Genomic DNA, 16,408 nt, shown 5'->3' on the forward strand with positions numbered 1-16,408 from the left:
GCATTTCGACTGGTAACTGGCGAATGACACGCGTGATGTTTTGCTCCAAGGCCTGAATCGAAGCGTAGTTGTCCGCATAGACTTTACATATTCCCTCAGAAAAAAGTCTGACGGTGTGATATCAAACCAAAACGTGATATTATCTGCTCACCGAAGTGTTCTCTCAATAAATCCATTGATTATTGCGATGTGTGCGGAGTGGTGCCCTCTTATTGAAACCAAATGTCGCCGAGGTCACGAGCTTCAATTACAGGCACTAAATAGTCGGTTATCATGGCACGATAACAGTCGCCACTGACGGCGACTCAAGAACTCATAGAGCGCAGCGATGTCGCTTGGGAAGGCTTTCGTACTTTCACTAGCTGTATTTTTTGCACGCTTTCAATTTAAGATCTCAACGTAAAATGCGCCAAGTCCACTGGACGTGGTTTATTCGATCGAGTATTATGCAATAATGAATACTGGGTCTCAAGATGATAATTGCAGAGGTTCAAATATCAATGGATTACACCGTCGCTTACATTAGGTCGTGGAAGGTCTATTAGATTTTGCAATTACATAGTTGGAATAAATATGGCTTTAGATCCCAATTACTTGTCTATTTCATACCATGGGATTGACGAATTCGATAAGCTTTTTTAAAAGAGCCTTCTGAAGAAGATTAACTTTTTTAGGGTTGCCAAAAGAAGATCGACTCCAACAGAGCGAGTTTAGAATAAATAACTGTAAAGTAGGGTTCTGGATTTTTATTCAAAAGAGCTGATGTAATATTTGCGGATACAAATTTTCAAAGCAATAGGCTCAGATTAGTAGGCTAATCTGGCGAAGCCATCAAGCAGAACGAGTACTTACCAGATTTTATGTTACATTTTTGTAAAGCTTTCTACGATTTTCCTAATAATTAAAAATTTTGTCATACTCGAACCGCAAGGTCTCAACTCTCACTTTAATATATCAAATATTCGTTGCAAAGCAATCCCATTGGGTGCCATTGCAACACCTGTAATCACACGTTGTTTAAGCGCAACCAAGTAGCTGCGCGGCATTCAGAGTTTCTAGAGCGAAAAATGAAAAAACCAACAAACCGGAAACGTAGAAGATGTGACTGCCACACAGAAATACACACACAGCACCAGCAAAGTAAATGAACAAAGGAAATCAACAGCCGAAACCCGAGTGTGTGCTTCCAATCAACGCGCACGCAGCAGTGGGCAAAGGCTGCCGCCGTGCGATTGTTGTTGTGTGGCAAAGACTTGGCGTGCGGGCTCATATATCAAACCGAGGAAACCGCGCATTGACAATAAAACGTAAAACAGAATGCATAAAAACACAAAAACACAAAAAAAAAGAAATAGGAAAAAAATCGCAAAAAACCAACGCATGCAACAAATGTGCAATCACATTGACAGCCTGATGATGGAAATTACAAAAGCCGTTGGCGCTGCTGCTGATGAGTGACGCTGATAATTTAGGTGATTCCACTGTTGACATTAAAGATGGCACTGCGGGCAGAGCGCGCAGCAGGTGACGCCTTGAAAGGCCTCTTGCCAGGCTTGTATGGTTTAAGGCAGCAACAACCACTGCCATCGCTGTGAACGCTGCTAAATGATGATTTGTGTGTGCCACATATGCAGCTGGGAGTGCGCGCATACACATACACATACAAGTGTATGTGGGTAAGTGCAGCGATGCGCCCAACGTGCCGAGGTGCAACACTTGAGTTGGCACGCAAAGATGTTGCTGACAAATGCACAAATGCGACACGTGTCAAAAACCACCCAAAGGGGCCGCACAGCAGCGGCGCTGTGTATTGTTGTTGCCCAGTGCAGCTGCAATGGCATGCTTGCGCTTTGTTTGCAAGAGTCAGCGTTGCATTGCATTGCATTGATGAGTGAGCGGTGGCATGTTGCAATATGGCGGCTGCACTTTTTGCGGTTTTGTGGCGGTCTTTTGTGCTGCTGCTGCTGCCCTTTGTTGTTTTTGTGGCTGCTTGAATTGCTTGAATTTTTGTTGTTGTTGTTGTTGTTGTTGCACGGAGTGGGCGCAAACGCATAAAGGGGTGTGGCAAATTGGCCACTTCATTGTGCTCAATTCACTTGAAGGTAAATGCGAAATTGATGCATGACAACAACAAAAGCACAACAAAGGGCGCACGTAGTAGGAATGTGTGCAAAGAAAACAAAAGAGTGCAAGAAAATTTAAAGAAAAAACTTTGTGAAAAAGCGCAAGGCGGAGTAGGAAGTAAGTGGCTAATTACAACATCAAAAAGGTGAGCGCATGCTGTGGCAAGCGCTCTTACTGCCACACCAAAAGCTGCCGTGTCAAAAATGTGCAATGTAGAAAGTGGCCACGTGACTGCGGCGATAAATTTCGATGACAATTAAGATTTGATATGACGGTTCAGTTTAATGAATGATGCATCGTTTTTTCTCGCGTTTTTTTTAGTGCAGACGAACACACATACACGAGCTAGAATTTGAACCTGATGCTGCATAATTTTATTAATATATTTTTGCAGTTGAATATCATTGCAAATTGCTTGCTTATAACTAATTACCATATACTACGAGAGCCATTAGCTGCATAAGTAGCTAGATCAGCTTAAATTTGCGGGAAAATCGGTATTAAACCAAGTAAGCTTGCTCATACTCTAAATTATCGAGACCAAGCCTTAGTTGGTCGGGAATGAAGAAAAACCATGAGCTCGTCCCTCTCGTTATTTCGGCATTGATCTCGTATTTTAAGCGGTCTTACAAGCTAAAAACTTTGTCGGTGTCACGCAAAAATATAAAACAAAAGCGTTGCTTTCAAGAGCTAATATTAACATTTGTTATATACAAATATCAAAGTTCAAATAACGGTAAACAGTACCATATTCTCATGCGCTCGCACAAAAAAACTTCGTTATCTACAACACTGCCAATCATTAGGTGCATAAAAACGTTGCTTGCAATTTTAATTTATGCTAAAATTTATGCAAAATACTTACTTATATTATTGCTTGCTTGCTCGTTGTAAACGAAATGCGCTTAAAGCGTACGCCGCCAGCGGCATGTTGACTGGCAGCATAAGCGGATTAAGCGAACATTTTTCTCTTTCGGTTTCGCCAGCACCAGCTACTGGTCACCGCCGCTAATGTTGTTTGACTGTTCAGTCACTTAAAAGTAAGTAATTATCTTCGGTTTTTCCTATTTATGAATGCAGGAGATGTAGTGTTATTGTTGCGGGTTTTCCTCATTGCACTTTGACGCTTCTTTTTTACGCGCATCTTAACTCAGTGAATGGAAAATATTTAATATTCATGAGGATTAAAATCGAATATAATATAGTTTTGTTATTAGCGATATAATTAGAAGCGGGAAAGCGAACAGCAAGGAAACAGTGAAATATACAGGTAAAATTTTAGACATATATTGTTTAGTCAGTCTCCTAAACTTCACACGTAGACACTAACTTTTTTTTTTGGTTATTTTACACTTGTGGGAAGTAAATTTTGATAATGACTCTCAGTTTTTGATGTCAAAATGATGAATTAGTTATTTTGCTTCACTTAAATGGAAGACATAACCCGAAATACATTTTGGTGCTGCTTCAAGGCAAAGGTTTCTTATTCAAAATTATTTCTAATTCCAGAACTGAAATTATTTAGTGAAATTAGTCGATGCCTTTGATATACTCCTGTACTGGCCTATCTATCAAATATTATACTAAAATTTTAAAATTTTCGAGTTTGACCTTGAACTTTGCACCGACTTACTTGTGATCATGTCTGTATATCTAGACATACTTTTCATTTTCTGTTATAAGTCGTGCCGATAGCGAGCTCCACTAGACGATAATCATTAGGGTGGCAAGAAAAAAAAATTTTTTTTTGCTTAGCCTGAGGGTAAAATTTGTAGATTATAAAAAAGAAAATTTTTGGCCCACTCATTTTCAAAGTGAATTTCGAGTTAACATTTTTATTTCGTACAAAAATTTTGATAAGTGTTCTAGACGCTGTGGAATGTCCCCTTTCTGGCCAATTAAAAGTTATCAACTTAAAAACATTTTTTTGTGGTCATTATTGGAGTTTAAAAAAACAAATTGAACGACGGAAAGCATGCTTCCTTAAGCGTTAAAATAAATTTTGAGTCAAAAACCGTCAAATTCGGTAATTTTTATATAAATATGAAGAGTTTAAACCAAACTCGAAATTTACCTTAATAGCTCTAGATGGTAAAAAAAAAATTTTATTTCGAAAATTTTCTATTTTTATAATCTTCCAACATTACCCTCAGGCTCATACATCCAGCCTCTATTTTATTATTTTCAATATTGCTAAGTGTTGATTTTAACGCCGCTGAGCCAATGGAGCTAACACTAAAGATTACAACAATAAGAAATTAGTAAATTTCACCAGCCATCAGTTATGCAAGATGGCTTCCACTTAAGCTGTAATAAAAAATGTGTAAGTATAGACATCCTGAAATAGTCGCAGATTCGACTCGACCAAAAATAAATTTGTTTCATTTGCTTATAATACTAGCAATGCTGCTTTCATTCATTATAAATTGCAAAATGAATTCCTTGTTGCAGAAAAACACAGTACATATGCATCGTTTCTTACCGATTCCACCCTTTTTGTGCACGCACATCTTGGTGCCGCATGCTCGCACTTACATTTCCATCAATAGCAACAACTGGAGTAATGCAATGTGTTGCACGTTTACTCCTCCCCGCATCGGCTTGCGTTGCTGCGCTACATTAGTGTAAAACCTATAATTTTTAACATCGTAAACACGTCGTAATTTTAGTTCAAGATAAATACTTACGCCAAAGCGCACCTTTAATTCATTTCTCACTTTCTTTTTTTCTTATTTTTTGTAGCGTACAATTGCAAAACCGTTCAGCTCAGGCTCAGCTTCAGCGCAAACAGATGTATAGCAATGTAAGCGAGAGAATTTGAGTCAAATAAATAAGTTCAAGTGAAAAAATATTCAAGTTTTAAGTGCAGCAAAGTAAATAAAGGAACTCTTGACTTCACTACAAAACTACATAGCTACATATAAGCTAACGTGCCTAACCTCTAGGAAATTGGAAGCATTTTGACAGGCATAATTTGTCAAGTAGGTAGTAAATTGGTCGGTTTTTCTATTACATAACATTATAGACACCACAAAAGAGGAGAATTTTTCTTGTTATGACTGTGTGATTTTTTAAGAAACTTTTTCCATAAAGGCATTGATAATTTCCCTTGTTAGGTGACATTTCGTAGCAACAACTTTGGCTGTAATTTACGATTTCGCTTTAGCAATTAATTTCTATCGCCAAATACTTATCTGCGTTGTAGAATATGGACCGCACACACACCTTCTCAATTTTGCCAAGTACTTGTTAAATTTTCCGACAGCGCATCGTGAAATTTTTCGCTACAGGCCACTTATACACATATGAGTATGTACGTTGCTTCAACTCAGTGCATGCATATGCAGAGTGCACCTACTTTCTTATTCTTAATTTGTGTAGCAAATGCCTGTAGTGGAGCGTGCACCTCTTGACCAAGTCATGTTAACCAATTACAGCGCTACGGACAAGTGGTTCACAGTGCTTGACTGTGAAAATAAACAGAGTGAAATGCGCGAAGCAAAAATTTTTTTTTCTGCAGCATTTTTAAGCTTGGTCACATTTTGACAATGAAGAAAAGAAAGCTACACGTGTTGGACATTAAATGCATTATATACCATAAAATAAATAGCAAGAGTTACATGTAAATATATATGCAGGTGGGCTTTTGCGAAAGTTCTGCAAAGAAATTACAAAATTTTCAGACGAATTTCTTGTTTTTAATGATTTACAAGTGCATTTGTGCTATACTCGTATCCTGCCCTACGGGCACTTTACGGCTATTTATGCATTATGCAAATACTCGTAGCTATTGCTACAAGCGTCATTCACGAGAGTCTGCTAGGTACACTTTCGAGGTTTACGAGGGTTGATTTAAAATTTTTTAAAACTGTTATTGCAGATCTCTAACAATAGCGAGCGTGATATGAACAAGTTTCTACTTTTTTATTATGAGTTTGAAGAAGGGATTTAGGAGTACTACTGTTGCGGTCAGAGTGTCTTTGCCAAAAAACCATACTTAAGGAAACTTTTGACAAAAAGAGAAACAGGCACTGGTACTAGCTATTTGGCAGGTTTGTTTGAAATTAGATTTGTATATCGAACCACACAGCTTCATTTTCTCATAATTTTTTTTCCCGATTTAAGGAACCCTCGTAAAAATAACAACTGTTTTTATTTTATTTACACAACTAGGTATATCATTGAATTTTCTGCTCCTCACAGCTAATGCGCTCATATTTTTTGAAGTGGGTTTTGCTTGCATCTCAAATATGCCTAGCTTAGTTTCATATTTATTTTGCCAATTTGTTGCAATGTTGCTTGTGTTGTCGGTCCCCTAAAGGTGTACAACGGTGCACAAATGTAGGCACTTTCTATGTCAACACTCCCTAGAGCAGAACATAGCAGGTATTTCATGTATGGCTCTTATGAATATGAGTCGCTTTTTTGTGTAGTTTTATTGCAATGCCTTAATTAGTGTTTCCTAGTGCGCGCAGTTTCAATAGAAAAACTGTAATTGACATTTTTTCAGTGTTGCATATACGCATATGTAATTTGACACTTGAGTTAGCAGTTGAATAGCATCATATGAGTTGTTATATAATTTAATTATGTTTAGTGCAGCTTTCTGCTGAATATAATTATTTCTGCATATAAGAAAATAATTTTCTATAATACGAAAAAAAAATATAGTTCCAGTTATCGACCAAAATCAAAAGTCCATTCATTATTTTCCTGACATGTAAAAGGTGCACAGTTAATGAAAAATTTTGTATAGCTCTTTCTAGCCATGTTGTTTGATATAAACAACCTGCAAGTCGAATTAAGTTTACTTAGTTAGGGTAAAAGATCTTTTGTGAAGACTTTTGTCTTCAATTTGATTGGTCAGTTTGTATGGCAAGTGTTGTGGTCCGATAACGGCGAAATTTCAGATCGATATCTCAAAAACTGTGTGACTAGCTCGTGTATATACAGACCGACGGTCAGACAGTCGGATCTGGCTAAATCGATTCAGTTCATGCTGATCATTTTATTAATGTACATATTATATATATATATATATATATATATATATACCTTCTTAAAGGTATAAAAATTATTCCCTGAATATTAACAATCTCTAAACGCGTAAATATTTTATTTTCTCCTTTAAAAAAAAAAAAACTTCGCCAAAAAAAATTTTGCTACTTCGCAGTCGGTAGGATTCGAACCTACGCTCCCAGAGGGAATCTGATTTCTAGTCAGACGCCTTAACCGCTCGGCCACGACTGCTTCTTAAAATTCCGAACGAAATATGCACACATTAACGAAAAAAAAAATAAAAGTTGAAGATTACAAATAAAGAATAAGCAATGATAAAAGTAATACAAAAAAATAAGAAAATTAGTTTATTTACTTCTAAAATGTATGCAAATATATGCTAAGGCAGCGATAAGTTTTATGTAAATTGCTGTCATACATATGTACGAGCACATAATTGTTTCATTTACTACATATATTGATACATATGTATGTATGGGCGTTGCTTGCGCAGCGCGTGTGCTGGCTAAATGGTATTTAGACTTTAGATTAGATAAATATGCACTTGAATGTTTAAAGTGTTTAAATCGCAAACTGTTGGCGGGGCTAGCGAGGTGTTGGTGTTGGTAATCAAGTAGTTTTTGTTATTGTTTTTAAAGATTTTTTTATATCATTGAAAGCTTTTTATGAATGAGTGACGAATTTTTCGCGCAAAATAACAGCGATTGATAACGTCATTGAGTCCAACATGATTAGATAAAAATAAAAATTATATAAAATGGAAAATTTTTAAAATAAAATAATACACAGGTAGCCTAGGAAAAGAATCTTTTATTTGTGCAAATGGCAAGGCAAACACTAACACATATACATGTAGAAGATTTAACAACATTGAATGACTTTGCTTTGCACTCAAACATTGTTAACACTTCATTAAATCGTTGTGGTAAAAACACGAATAAAAGAATTAAAACAACAACAAGGCAAAACCTTCAACAGAATTGATGGCAACATTATTACTTCGTTGGCAATTTTTCAATGCCACTGTGGCATTGTCACAATGTTGCATGGAATGTATCGCCTGTGACATCTGATGACTATGGCGATGATGATGTTGTTGCTGGCTTGGCAAACTATTATTTGTGTAACCAGCAACATAAAAAGTACTTTGTGGCTATTGTGGCAAATGCCAGTGATTATAAAGTGGACTCACTACTACACTGTCTACTTTACCCAGCTGTCATGAATGGTGACTGTGCACGGTTGATTGCTTGGTTGACTGCATGGTCGATTGACTGCCGCAACAAATAACTCACGACTGACTGATCGGTCTTCAGTATAGTATATATACAATATGTAACAGCACTGATGTTGTTGTATTTACGAGTTCTGCAAATTCGCTTTTAGAATTAAAATTGCATGAAAGTTTTTTTTGCTCCTTTTCTTAAGTTCCTATTTTCTTTCTTTTGCAGTGCTTTTCGGCGGGTTAAGATCAGACACAATCAATAGCTGGTAAGTGTTGCAATGCTTGAAGATTTTCTTTAACGAACTTGTTGTAATAAATACTTAAACCCCATTATCGCGCTCATAATTGATAGATGTAATTAAAATTAACTCAATAATTATGAATTGCATAACTACTTCACTTGTTATTAAGTGTTGAACACTGTTATTAATATAATTAATATAATTGCTATTATATATCTATAATTATTAACATTACTCCAACCGCTTTCTTATCACTAATATAATCAATATGTTGCTAAAACTTTTGCTATAATTTCTGTTCGGTTTAATTCTCAAGCTATTGCTGGAACAATTACGATTACTTTATCATTATCAGTACTACTTTACATTTTACATTGTTTTTTCCACAGTCATAAAAATAATCAATGCTCTAAATCAATAAGTGAAGCTACCATTACCATTACATTACAATTATTGCTATTTTCATCGAAATAATGGTTTCTGAAGCTAGCATAACTATCTAACTGATTCTAAGTAATTTGAAATGCTGCTTCTATGCACATACAAATGTATTGACATTTCCATTACTAATATCATAATTGTTGTTATTTTCATTATCATTACCGTAATTATGATTACTATTACATGTAATCATTTAATTTTCTTTACCATCGGAAAATTTCTTGTGAGTGAAACTATTTACAATTACTGTAATCATTACAATTACCATTACTTTAGTAGCTACGAAACGGCTTAGACAAGAACAGCATAACTATTCATAACTAAATTATAATTATTATCATATTGATTACTTATTGATAATGCACTAATATAAATTCATTATTATGAATTTTACTGCTGTTCATGTAATCAGAAGTTGTTTAGTAATGTGGTAAAACATTTTAGATTGTCTGAAAGTAAATCTTTAAAAAGTGACATAAAATCAACATTACGTTAATCATTACAATTACAATTACTCTACAAGTAGTAATTAAGAAAAGACTTAGACAACCTTGATATCCACCCCTAAATTTACCAAATACCACAACTCTTCATAACTAAATTACACTTATTATCTTATTGATTACTTATTAATAATATGAATACTTATTATGAATTTTGTTGCTGTTTATGTAATCAGAAGCTGTTTGTTTGCTAACTTGCTAAAACTACTCAGATCTTTTGGAAGTAAAGCTTTAAAAATGCCGGAAAACCATCACGTGGAACGCATTTTAGCACAGCAAGGGATCTTCGATCATATAGGTAAAATTATTTTAGTGTCGAAGACCTTTGTCTTCACTTAAAATGAGCGTAAGCGACTTGTCTTTCTATTCTAATGTATATTGTACAGCTGCTTGTTCACACATATCCATGATTGTCTGCACAAAGCAATCTGGTTTGGACATATTTTCAAATGGGCTAAAATCAAATGGTGACTCAACTGCCACCAGGAAAGTCTTACTGCTCATTACGGACGCTCATTGTACGCCTTTCTCTGGTTGTTGTACATATACATATTCATAATCATAAGCAGCTTTTTAAAAGCCTGCCGGATTCACATTCGTCAAGCATTGACAGCATAGCACGATTTGTCAAACACTCATAATTCTAATGTATGGGAATGTGCGGAAAGAACCAGCGGGAGCTCATCACAGTGTTATTACGCCACCACAGGTGGTCTTAATTTGTCGCCACACATATTTACCTTATATTCGTTTCGAAAAAATAACATAACGATTGTACACTAATTAGAACGTGTCAGACTCTTTAAAGATCACATACTTGCATTATGCCGATCATATTTCGCCTGATTGATTGCCTTAAAGGGCATGTGTGGCATGTAATGTCTATGGTAGTTGTATAATTTAGCATAAATAAGTCTAGTTATGCCAATTAAGAGTAGATCAATATATATATATATATTTATGATTTTTAATTATGTAAGCGCACCGATAATGGCATAAGGACCTATTTAGGCGCTGGAAATACCACATTCATATATGTGTGTGTGTGTGTGTGTTTTATGTGTATTTGTGCATTTATTAAAGTCTCACGTGACGGCATTCGAGCGCATATAAATACTTATTATATATGAATGCCAGGAATGCGTGGCAAATCGCACGCTCAGCAATGACTTTTTATACACGCTTAACCTCAGAGCAAGTGATACACATACATATGTGTGTGTGTATGTATTATTGTATTGTTGTCTGTCGACAACTTGAACATTCATAGCAGCGACCTAGTCACTCAACGGCAATGGCCAACCGACCGTGCCATATTGGGCGCTTGCATTCTTAGAGTAAATTTTTAGTTTTCATATTTATAAATGTTTCGTTGTTGGCGTGTTTGCAGTGCGCGTGCGCATGCGTTCGTCGCGTATCCGCAATGAAAATGCCGGTCAATCAGCGCTTGCGCAACTACGCATATATGCATGTAAAATTTATATGTATGTAGGTGTTGTAAGTGTTGCGAAAAATCCGCAAAACCGAAAGCAAGTACCTTTTCGCCACCACAATACACACATAACTACATACATTATCGCCGCTGATAATAATAGTAATAGTTTTAATGACACTACGAAATGCCTACTCGCGCAGTTAACGCGCAGCACGACGCAGAACGCGTGGCGCAATAGGGTGCGGCACCGTGTTGTTGCCTCAGCAGCGGCGTCATTGTCGTGACGTTGTTAGCGTCTTATCGACAAACGCAACGTCATTGCCAATTGCTAGTGTTGCTCTTGCTTGTTACTTGCCTCGCTTTATTGCTGTTGTTCTTTGCTTTTTATTTTACTTTTTGCGTAAATTTTTTTTTAGCTGTGGCATGCAACACACGCACGCACTTGCTGCGCGTTGCCTGCCATGTACGCGCATCCGCCTTTGCGAAATTCCTGAAGCAAACAATAGCGATTGACAGCAATTGTATTGCATGTCACGTTGCTGTTGTTGGCACACGGCTGGTTGGCTGTCGATAATACATACGCATGCACAAACTTATATTGCTGCTGTTTGCTTGCTGCACGCGTTAATGATGATGACGCGCATGTATGCCGATCGCCACTGTTGTAACACTGATGAAATGCACGCATGCGCGGCTCAGCGTCATGCTCAAATAACGAAAATTTTTTCGCAAATGTTAAATAAATTGTTCTAAGTCATTTGTTGCTGCTGCTATGCGCAGACACTATTGTCTGCCATTTCCTTTCGCTACAGGAAAACTCAGGTGGCACAATGCGGTCACTTCGCCAAATAGATAAAAAATTTGCTCATGAAAAATTTATGTGTCATATGAAAAAATTTACTAAAAAACAACAACTATTTTGCACAACAACAACAGTTGCACAGTAATAACTGCTGTACGTCTTATCAAACGCCAATCTGTCTGCCAGCTGGCGGCAATAGAAATAGGCGTCAAAGCCACATAGCGCGCATGCCACTAGGATTTTATATGTATTAGTCATAATATGTGAGTTAGATATGTTTTACTGTGCTTCGGTAATTTAAAGTAGCTTAGAAAGAAATTAATGTGTATAAATTTTACAGCTCTCTTCTTGTCAAGCAACTCTGCGCGCACACTTTTAAGACTCTCTTTTCTTAATATTTGCTGCGCTGAAACATTTTTCGTGGTATTAGCTGTTCTGCCGACCAAATCGACACATGTACCGACGCACTTACTGAAATCGAAGATTTCGGAAGAGTTTAAGTTACGAAATTTATTGGTTTAAGGAGACCTTTTTTAATTTTACTAGACTATGATTTTTTTGCTTCTAGAAGGTGTATGCATATCACAGCTGTATCGCTGTTATGTGTCGACTATTTACTTAGTCTTCGGAGAGCCGATTTATTTACTGTGTAATATAAAGTAAGTCGCTTGTGATTTGGTAAGTTTAATTCGTTGAGAAGAAAAAGATCGAAACATTGGCGCTGACGACCACTTATACAACTCTGATTTTGCCTAGATCTTATTATAGCCTGAACAGAGGGGGAAGTCATATTTTACGTTCAACGAAAGATTATATTTTAAAAGCTGTCATTGTTTCTTTAGCAAAATCAAATCTCTATTTTTGTAACCCAACTTTAACCTGCCCCTGTGGTCAATTAATGCCACCAGCGAGTTTATTACGAGACAATATATGTCTTATAGGAGTGTAAATTATTTTAATGCTAAGCTTCTAATATTATATAAATATATATTTTTTTGCTTTATGCCGCAGCGCAAATTACCACCTCCTTGTTGAGGCTACACTTATGCGACGTTCCTATGTAGCGTGAACTGAATTCTGCTCTTATTGTCTGCCATACAACAACACAAACTTGTCTGTACAACTAACAACATGAGATGACGGTCAGCAGCGCCTTAAGACCAGGCTCCACATACCGCTTGACAGTTACAAGGCTTAGACAGCAACACACACACATACAGCTATGTTGTTGCAATGTTGCACTTTGCCGTCAAACGCGCCTACCTACATTTATATATTATATATATTCTGAACATGTAACTACTTCATTTGTAGTGCAGTTTCTTTTACTACCAACAACTAGTGGCTATTTGGTTGGTTTTCTTGGCGTTTTTCATGATTTATGATGGGCAAAATTAATGTTGTTGTGTTGACGTGAAATTGCATTAAATTAGAAAATGAAGGGGTGATGTTGATGGTGGCGGTGGTGGTGCGCACTCACTGTTGTTGTTGGCATGATTGGTGTTGCTGCGATTTGTTGTGCCGCTATGAAGTAGTTAGAGCCTGTAACAACAGCAATGCTTATGAAATTGCACTAACAATTTTTTTAATATTGCCATTACAGACATACATGCAAGTATATATACTATATATATATATATATATATATATATACACAATATATTTGAACGATTATGGCCAATCTAATAAATATATGAGAAACACGTTCTTGCACAGAAAAGGCTATTAGTTAGACACCCATTCAACGCAGGCTTAATACCATATAGTTATATTTACCACTGCATACAGTATGTATAAAAAGTATGCGCTCGTGTGTCGGCTCTTAAGGCCAGTTGACTTTGCTTTTGTAGTTGTGCCGACCAGGCATGCAATTTCTTAAGTTTTTTTTTCTGTAATGCAATAAGCAAGCCTACATGCATATATGTATGTATGTTTCTGGCATATATATGTATATCTGGGTGAGTACCTTAGTGGTTATTCAATTTCTAATCAAAGTGCAATTTAGCTACAAAGACTGATTAAGTAACTAAGCATTAACTGCAAAAGGTGCATGGAATGCATAGCACGAATGGCGCGATTCGATTGCAAATTCTTCGGATGGTGTGGTGTATACTCGTTAGTTAGTGGTTAGTGGTTTTTTAATTGGTGTTACGGTTGAAGGCGATGCTCTTTTTGGACTACATTCACCTTAAAGGGACTACGTGAGCTGCTAGATTTTGCGTCACACTAAATAAGTAGACACTGACTACTTGAAGTTGTGATATTTTTTGTTCGAATTTTCGTTATTTCGTAATCAGAAAAGGCTAAAATGGCTTAATATTCACGTTCCTAAGAAATTCATTGATATTCAGCTATAAATAATACAGTATTTCTATAAGTAATAGTTATTTTCATATTTAGTATGCCTTAAATTATATATACAACCCTATTGCGTACCTATAATATAGCGCATATAGTTGACATTTGTCAAGCGTATACCAAAATATACATTACGAGTGTATATCGGAAACCTTTCGCAGGCAACTGAATCGGTAGTCACTATTTTGTATATATTATTGATGACTATCAACTCTTGTTTTAGTACGCAGAAATGTCAAAATCAAAAAAACCGTTTTTGTGCAGTTGCCTACACTACAGTGCAGATCTGAGAAATATTGCCTAATTTTATAGGCTTCTAAAATATTTAAGCACAGTGTTGTTAATTGCATTTTCAAGTATGATGGCTGTGGTAGCCATCCGCAAAGCGAAATTCGCTTGTAATATCCAACGCAAATTTAACAGCAACTATAATACTCCTCTCTCAGAGCCAGCTTTTCCTTTTATTTCACTTATTTGCTCTTGAATTCAAAGGAAACTCCATTACTCAGCGATTTAAAATCCATACTCTGTTACGTTATGTTACTAACCTCAAATTAGTTAAAACAGCAGCGCTTTCACATATTCCTCTCATAATTTTGACTGAGCGCTACCGCAATACTATCAATCACGCAATCATCAAATGCCTCGATTGGCTCAACTTTATTGCAGTAAACACTCGCTCAAGACCAAAGAAGCCATAATCTCTACCATTGATCTCATCTGCCTCCATATTTAAAAAAAGAAAAGAGCTTACTACGAAGTTCGCGTCGTCTACGACGCTTATGAGCTTTATCCCTCTAGCCCAGCTAACTAATACAATCTACTTCCTTATTTAGAGCGCAACTTTCTTAGCACTTGACTTTGACTTAAATCTGGCTGATGGTCGTGCTGCTATTATATATATGGTATATGGCGAATAAGAGTCACTTATGGCGGAGCAAGATCTACTAGAATATTACGGCTAATACTAAACTGTAAAGATTTAGTTAAGTAAAATTTTTACTCTCATCCTTCTCTTGTGTCACTCATATGCTCGTTATTTTTAGTTTATGGTTTATGATTTTGAACAGGTTTAAACAAATATGCATAACTTTAGATAAATGCGTGTAATAATCTTTAATGGCTAGAAATGGCTTTGCTTTTTTCTTTAGTCTTAAGTCCTTTTTAGATTGACACAGACCACAAACTTAGCTCTCTGCTTAAAGTCTTAAGTAAATGCAGCAAAACTTTAACGCTGTTGGAAACCGATTATATAATGAGTGGACATGTCTTAATAATGTGTATGTACGTGTATTAATACTTATGAATATGAATGAGTGTAACAAGCTTACCTTTATATGGTGAAATAATGAAGTGTCAGCTTGTCAATGATGGCTGCTGCGGGCAAATCTTCTACCATCTAATGGCACACAACTAATGCTGTCTTATACTCGTATTTTATCGTTTTGCTTTTCTTGTCACTTAAACTTTCCTTCATTGTTGGCAGCAATTTATTCTTTATCTTGTCTGCTTAGTATTAGTATTTTGTCTTTTGTCTACGCATTTGTGTTAGTTCTATTGTCCTTGGACACTTGTGCTCTGTGTGCTGTTTGTCAAAGTAGCGAAGCTGTGGAGAGAAAAAAATGAGACTGCTACAAAAGCTGCTAAGCTGGAAATGAAAGCTTGTTTATGTTATATTATAATAATATAATGAGTTCTGTTGATAAAGTTGTATCGTGAATTTCGCAAACATTATTTTTCGGTAAGAATGAAAAACCATGAAAAAATCTTTTGGGATGCTAAGTAAACATTTTAGAATTATATAGTTAAAAAGGTGTGTTGTGAGCTCCGTCCTTTCTTTGCAAGATCCATAGATCCAAGTTAAGCAATAATTCTTTCCTTTCTTCTTGTCTCCAATAATACTTTTTTTCTTTACTTTGCTCAAACCTCCTATAGAATAACAATTATTTTACTCTAGAAAAGGCACTGACAGGAATACTAATAGTTGGTACAAGTATTGTTCAAAGTTTTGAACTGCCAAAATGTCTTCCAAACCGAGGATATTTAATTAAATGCTGAAATAGTTGAAGTTTTCAGTAGTTTTTGCAGTTCTCATGTCTTAATGAACCATAGAAACCATATACAAGAATTGAAATTTCTATATACTGTTCGGAGAATTTTATCATAGAAAAGTTTCATGTAACCGTAGCCTCACAAACCAGTAAAGAAATCAACCATTGTTCGGCTGTTCTGTTACGATTTCAGCATTCCTTTCTTTCA

The 16,408-nt window shown here is 36.1% G+C and overlaps 1 protein-coding gene and 1 non-coding gene across 7 annotated transcripts in view; one reads left to right on the plus strand and one right to left on the minus strand.

Moving 5' to 3' along the window:
* The window catches only part of jim, a 170,447-nt gene that overhangs the window by 29,136 nt on the left and 124,903 nt on the right, over positions 1-16,408 (plus strand). For all 6 annotated transcript variants that reach the window (XM_070111869.1, XM_070111866.1, XM_070111868.1 and 3 more), the window contains exon 2: positions 8,595-8,634. The gene's annotated coding sequence lies outside the window, so the exon portion shown is untranslated. The remainder of the gene's footprint in view (positions 1-8,594; positions 8,635-16,408) is intronic.
* Positions 7,293-7,374, minus strand: TRNAS-AGA (transfer RNA serine (anticodon AGA)). The gene has a single exon. It is a non-coding gene; the product is annotated as a tRNA-Ser (tRNA).

The sequence above is a fragment of the Bactrocera oleae genome, chromosome 6, assembly GCF_042242935.1.
Source record: "Bactrocera oleae isolate idBacOlea1 chromosome 6, idBacOlea1, whole genome shotgun sequence".
NCBI classification, from domain to species: Eukaryota; Metazoa; Arthropoda; class Insecta; order Diptera; family Tephritidae; genus Bactrocera; species Bactrocera oleae.